The following is a 7,964-nucleotide window of genomic DNA, read 5'->3' as shown; positions in this document are numbered from 1 at the left end:
GCATATGTGCCCATTCTCCTCTCGGGATCTTGGGCACACATGCATATGTGCCCGGCGTGAGTTTTAAGCCTCTGGATCTGGGACATGAACCGTGGTCGACTACGTGGGAGTCCAGTGACATAGCCATTATGCTAACTGCTGGTCCCTATCTGTTATTTTATAATAAATTATCCTAAGACTTAACAGTGGAAGATGACAAACATTTATTATTTCATGTAGTTTCTAAGGTTAGGGGTTTAGATGGGTAGTTCTGACACATCACTTAATAGATTGCAGTCAAGCTACTGCATTTGGCCATAGAACCCCCCAAACTTATCTTGATATGATGTGGGCAGGGATCTGTGAGGATAAAAATAACAGAAAATGGGGATGTTTGAGGACCATCATGGAAGCTAGCATTTATAGTGTAGCAAAATTTGATATATATTCACATGAAGAGCAAATTTAATTACTTTCTCTGTGCAAATTGATCTGTGTAAAACACTTATTCTTTAAAATGACGTTTCAGAGGCAGGTATGATGTGGTAGAGACCATTTGAATCTGATGTCAGAAGATAGTTTTAACTTTTGCCTCTTTCAAAATACTCGTGTATGGTCACACATTGAGTAGTTTTGTGATAGTTTTCACTATAGGGCTTGTGCACTCGCCAGACAGACAGAGAGAGACAGAGTGACAGAAAGCGAGAAATCACCCCCTGGGGGGATGGCCACGCTGCAATCCCTTCTCCTCCATTCTCCTCTCGGGATCTTGGGCACACATGCATATGTGCCCATTCTCCTCTCGGGATCTTGGGCACACATGCATATGTGCCCGGCGTGAGTTTTAAGCCTCTGGATCTGGGACATGAACCGTGGTCGACTACGTGGGAGTCCAGTGACATAGCCATTATGCTAACTGCTGGTCCCTATCTGTTATTTTATAATAAATTATCCTAAGACTTAACAGTGGAAGATGACAAACATTTATTATTTCATGTAGTTTCTAAGGTTAGGGGTTTAGATGGGTAGTTCTGACACATCACTTAATAGATTGCAGTCAAGCTACTGCATTTGGCCATAGAACCCCCCAAACTTATCTTGATATGATGTGGGCAGGGATCTGTGAGGATAAAAATAACAGAAAATGGGGATGTTTGAGGACCATCATGGAAGCTAGCATTTATAGTGTAGCAAAATTTGATATATATTCACATGAAGAGCAAATTTAATTACTTTCTCTGTGCAAATTGATCTGTGTAAAACACTTATTCTTTAAAATGACGTTTCAGAGGCAGGTATGATGTGGTAGAGACCATTTGAATCTGATGTCAGAAGATAGTTTTAACTTTTGCCTCTTTCAAAATACTCGTGTATGGTCACACATTGAGTAGTTTTGTGATATTGAAGATCCTACGTTCAGTGTCCTGTGCATGACCGAGAAGGAAGATTCCATCAACTCTACTATATGGAAAAGGAAAGTATAGATAAAGTCATACAGATCGCTGTCTCAAAATTACAAAGCAACGAAAAACCCTTTCAGTTCCTGGTGGGTCTTACTAGTGAAATGATGAATAAAAACTTTAAGGTTGTATGCCATTGGGTCACTGATATGCCATTCCATTCTTCCATGGATAATGAGAGTTCTAAACACTTGCTATTATTTTATTTTTTTCTGCTCTAATAGCACTTAGGGGAAATCATTTGCTTTATTTCTTCTTGTTGACAAGAAAAAGAGCCCGTTGGATAAATCAATAATTCACGTCTTGACTTTTCTGTTTTAGATTTATCACATTAAGCTTTCCTAATCACTGAAGAGAGCAGGCATATTGTCCATTGTCTATTAGTTCACTTAGGTTCCAGATTCCATTTTTTTAAAAAACAGAAATACTCTTAAAATATTTTAACTAAATAAGAGAAGATAATTAGAAAATTAAAAAATATTTATAGGGGTAAATTTTTAACAAAATGTGATTTCCAATTTTACCACTGACATAACTATATAAAACTAAGACATATAAGTATACTAATTTATGAACACGAAAAATCTGAAATTATATACTCGGAAGTCTTATCATTTAGCTTGCTCTATAAAGATGACAACATTGAACTAAAAATCCAAAGTTATTATAGATTTATACATATTAGACATAAATATGATATGTTCAATATTAAAAACTAAAATAGATATTTTGGAATATATAATATATTCTTGATAAATTATTCACATATTTCCTTTCAGTAAATTCTTAGAAATGCAATTGCTGAATTAAAGATTATTTGCTAATTTACCTTTTAGAATCTCTACAAATTTATATTCCAGCCAATTCTGCATCTCATGAGCATTAATTTTAATCTTATTCAGAGAAAAATTATATTTTGTTTTAATTTCCAGTGCTTTGACGACAGGTAAAATTAAAATTGAAAATATGTCTTATATATGTTTGTGTTTTATCATTTTAATTTTGTGAATCACTTGTTTATGCTTCTCCTTTTTTCTATTGTTCTCAGTTACACAGAACTTGATTAATGTACACTTATCATTGATATAGTGGTTCATTCAAGTTTCATTTTCATTTTATGCATATACATATGTTTGTGTCCATGTGTGTGGGCCCAACAGCTTAAAAATCAAACCAGGTGTGTGAGTGTGTGTGCCAAAAATCTTGGAAGGAGAATAGAGGATGAAGGACTGCAGCCTGGCCATCTCCTCTAGGGGGTAGTTTCTTACTCTCGCTTTCTGCCTCTCTGTCTCTCCAGTTAGTGTGTATGTCCTATGGCAAAAGCCTAAAACAAAACAAAACAAAGCAAAACATAAAAAATAAATAAATAAGAAACTCCCAAACAAAACCAAAACCAAAATCAAAACCAAACCAAAACAAAACAAAAATCTCTATTTAGAGATGCCAAATTCATGACATAATATATACAGTTTTTTTTAGATTTCTACTCTGTTCTGTGAAACATTTGTTTATTCTGTCACCAGTGTAACTACTTTAATATCTGTACAAATCTTTTCTAATTATTCAGTTTTTTCATTTTTTTTTCTGGTTTTATACATTGGCGAAACTTAAAAAATACTTTGTCAAGTTTTGAAAAATCCTACTAGGATCTGGATTCAAACTACAATAAATGTATAGGTCATTTTAAAAGAAAACAGCTTTACAATCTCAAGTGTTTCCATCCAAGAACATCGTATGTCTCTCTATTAATTCACACTTACTTTATATCTCTCCATCAAATTTTCCTCATAAAGTTCCTCCAAATGTCTTGTAAAATTTATCCTTAGACATTTCACAATTATGTTAATGTCTTAAATCTTTCATCAGTTATTTAATATTACATGAGTTCATTCACGGTCTTTTTAAATCATTAAACAATACAAATATATATAAAAGTGAAGGTCTCTGAACCACTGTATAGAAGTAATTAATGATAATATTCTGTGCATATTTATAGACCTTTACGCATGTGCACAGTATGTTTGCGTGTAGTTGGAATATTTGTTATTTTTGTTATTGCATTTAGCAGTAATGAGATTAGACCTTATTATAATAATTTATTGAGCACTTTAATTACCTCATTTTAAAATTATTTTTTAAATATCTGACAAAGAAATGTATCATTATTTATCAAGCTATTCTTCTTTTGAGGATCATAGATGCTATTTCTATTTCTTAATAGGACAATAGCCAAGTAAACTCCTAAATACGAATATATTTGTGCACATTTGCTAGTTTTTCTAAAGTATATTTTTAGGAAAATAACTCTTGGTCTATGCTAATAAATTAAATATGCTAATAAATTAATAGTTACTTTTAAAAATTATTGCTAATAATCCCATCATTTTAACACCATTATTAGCATTAGACTTAATATAAGAAAGCACAGTAAATTATTAGTTTATCTTCTACAAAGGGACTTCAAAAAGTTCAGGGAAAAATTAAAAGTATGAGTTTATTTTGGTACAAAAGTTTTTGATGTCCATGCATAGGTTTTATAATATGAATTTTCTATTAACTTGTTGAAGACCTTGTATTTGCTGAATACTGAGGTTTAGCATTTTTACATATTTTTGTCTATCATGTATATTCTGCTTGCAGTCTCTTCATAAGAGTTACTGTTTTACTAAGTGATTGGTTTTCTTCTAAACTGTTAGTTCTTTATATATTTTGTGTATGAATATTCTCCCAATTAAATGAAAAGTAAGTATTTCTTCCATACTTACACCTATTTTTATGTTACCTTTTATATTACACAATTTTTAAAACTGACATTGCAAAATCTATGTTCATAAGAGAGACTGATGCATAGTATATGTTTTTGTACTATAGTAGTTTAGTTTTTGTAGTGGGGTTTTAGTGACTCATTACATAAAATAATTCTTCAGCTACATTTGTGCATGTCATCTGTCTCGAGTTGGACTTCACACTCACCCCATACCCCAGCCACTACAATAAAATGATTGGGCACTTTACACAATAGAGTTTTGTGATTGGTCAAAAAATGTTTTTGATATTAGAATAAGTCATATGGCTTTTGGGATACTTGATCAGAGTGAAAAAAGGAGCAAATCATTTAGAATTTTAGCTAATTGCCATCATATGCTTATTCTCCTGCTTCTATTAGTATACCCTTAGAGGTGGCTTCTTCTCTCTCCTAGCTTATCCCTGTCTCCACTTTCACTCATTTAGTTTCTATTTTTGTGGAGATTTATTCTGCCCTTTATTCACTTCATTTAACATTATACTACTTTCTGAATTTGGAAGATTACCTTTTCAATTAAGTTTTTTTAACTTACTTAATTTTTTTTTATTTGCCATCTTTTCAAATGTGATATTTGGTCAACAATCTGGCATTACCATGTACTTGATCTTTGCAAGATATTAAATAAACCCGAGCCTTGTGTAAATGGACAAAATAAGGTATCAGTATAGGAGATATTTTTAACAGCATGTGGAAAAAATATTTGTAAACAATTCTTAAAGAAAATTAAAGTAAGAAAAAGTAAAATTCTCTATAAACTTTCTAATATCTGAGAAATTTTTATTCTTTTTTTTTTTAAAGAAATATTTTGTCATAGGGCATGTGCATTTGCCAGAGAGAGACAGAGAGAGAAATTGAGAAATCAATACCCCAGAGGGGCTGGCCCCATCGTAATCGCTTCTCCTCCATTCTACTCTCAGGATTTGGGGCACACACACATACACACACATGCAAACACGCCTGGCATGTTTCAAGCCTCCAAGTCTGGGATGCAAATCACGGTTGGCCCTGTGGGTAACTGGCATCCCATTTGCTGGTCCCATAAACTTTATCCTTTGTTTTTGAAACAGAGTCACTATTTGTTAATCTCATCATCAACTTTGATAAATCTATTACCTTTCACTAACAAGTATAGTTTGAGTTTTTCTGTTTTTAAGTGATCTTAATCACTGTTATATACACTTATATACACACACTTAAAGCATTATTTTGATTATGATGTGTCAACTTTGTTAGTTTTATACTATTTTATGAAACCTAATTAAATGGGTAAAAATTTAATCTCTGACCCTTATAAAAAAGTTATTTGATAGTAATAGTACTTACTGAGGAAAAACTCTATTGCAAATGGTAAAGGTGATATAGAAGACATGGCTCTTCTTCAAAGACTCTTATAGGCTGGCAAGAAACATTTATAACAAAAATGGCTCAGTACTGCTTATCTAAGGAATCTCTAGTTTTGAGTCTAGGTTTTCCTTAACTTTAGAGATTAAGTAAAATAATGTATTTTAAAAATAAAACATTTAGCAGAGATTGCTTAATGTTTTAAAAGTGAAATTTTTCACACAATGGTAAAGACAATCACATTTCATTTCTGGGACAATGGCTTCTACTTAAACATTTTTTCCTATTCAATACCTTTTTTGTTTTCACTACTGACACTAATAGGTACTTTAATGTTTTATGACATCTTAGAATGTCTATATGATTTAGCATTTATTCTATTTTCTTTTTTAAAAATAAAGGTATTATTAGTAGTTGCAATACAATTATTATTATTGTTATTTTAGGTTTTTGTTATAGGGTGCATGTGCTTGCCAGAGAGATTCAGAGAGAAAGAGGGAAAGTGAGAAATCACTTCCCGGGAGGAATGACCATGCTTCAATTCTTTCTCCTCCATTCTCCTCTTGGGATTTTAGGCATCCATGCACACATGTCTGGTTTGATTTTCAAGTGGCTTAGTCCAGAGCCCAAACTGTAGTGAGATATGTGGGAGTCCACCACTTTAGCTACTGTGCTACCTGATGGTTCCCTCAATACAATTATTATTAATTATTATTAATATTTATAGTAGGTTAAAGTATTATTATTAATAACTGAAATACACATTCACTTTGTTCCAACTTCTGCCATAGTTTACCTTTTTTTTTTTTGCCATAGTTTACCTTTAATAGTTTATGAACAAATGTAAACTCATTTCACTTTGACATGTATTTATAGCTGAACAATGATAAACAGTAATGTTTGTCTTTTCTCTGAATGTTTCTGGTCATAAGAATTTAACACTAACTTTCTAGAAAAATGTGGAGATGTTTTAGATAAAACAAGGGCAATGAAGCCTGAATAGGAAAAGTCAAAGTTATTTCCCTGAAAGGTCACTTAATGTTCCAGTCAGCTGAGCTATGACACATAGCTCGAATTGCAAAAAACAAAGTGGGACACCAGTTAGTGAGGTCAATAGAAAACAGGAAAGTGTAGATTAGGCATATATGAAATTTATAGAAAATATTTTATTGCAGAGCTTATAGAAGACAGGTTTTGTGACTACTGTTTGTTTGCCACATGGTGTATTTCAAGTATCCTTATTTTTAGTAACAATTTTATTTCATTTTGCCATGAAGTTTTTGCTCTAATGAGTTAAATAGGGAAAGTGCACATTAAAATGTAAATTTTTGAATTTTGCTTTTTAAAGAGATTTGATGTCAAATATGTCACTTGCAGCTAATGTTTGACATTTATGAACTACAGTCATCAGGGTAGCCTTACAGACTTCATAAAATAAGATACAGTCTTCTGGGCATCAATATTTGCAACAAAAGTTGGTGCCTATTTTAACAAGACTGTGCCTACAGAAGATGAACATGTGCAATTGCAGGTGCAATTATGTCACATTCTTTGAAGCATAACTTTCATTTAGATAAATGACAATGATCTAACTTAAACTTTGATAATCTTGCCCCACAAATCTGGTCTCCTTAGATGTTCTCTTAGTTTCTGTCAACACCATCCATTATATTTTGTAGGTTTTAAATGATTTATTTATTTATTTTATCTTACACACACACTACATTTTTTCATTATTTATTTCAATATGTATTTGTTGTTTATTTTTATTATATATATTTATTTCACACACACACATATGAGAGAGAAAGAGAGAGAGAGAGAGAGAGAGAGAGAGAAAAAAACACCTTCTGTAGAGTTTCATGTTGTGATTCTCTGCCCTCCCTCCCCCAAGCAGAAATGCCAGCAGAATTCTGGGCACGGGCGTATGTGCATCCAGCATGTACAAGAACACCTGGGAACAGAATCTCAATCTTTTGTAGTTTCCAGCATCTCAATATTAACGTACTGTGCTAGTACAGCTGGACCTTTTGTAAGTTTTCTTGACACTCTCTTACTAATAATGTTAGTCTAATTTTGTCCACTTGTAAGATGAAAAAAAGATGTGCCCATTTCATAAAGTTTTTTGAGCTTATTGAGTAAAAGGGAGTTTTGAAAGTCCCATGTCTGAGGATCAGCAGTTGACAGAATGGCTATGTCGCTGGACTCCCATGTGGTCGACTGCAGTTCAAATCCTGGACCCGCTGGCTTAAACTCATGCTGGGTGTGTGTGCATGTGTATCCAAGATCCCAAGAGGAGAAAGGAGGAGAAGGGATTGTGGTGCTGCCATACCCCCTGGGTATGGCAGGTTTCTGTCTCTCTTTTTTTCTCTCCAAAA

This window comes from Tupaia chinensis, unplaced genomic scaffold (assembly GCF_000334495.1).
Source record: "Tupaia chinensis unplaced genomic scaffold, TupChi_1.0 Scaffold000547_1, whole genome shotgun sequence".
NCBI classification, from domain to species: domain Eukaryota; kingdom Metazoa; phylum Chordata; class Mammalia; order Scandentia; family Tupaiidae; genus Tupaia; species Tupaia belangeri.
The sequence above is the reverse complement of the archived record's forward strand: the minus strand, read 5'-3'. Positions refer to the sequence as shown.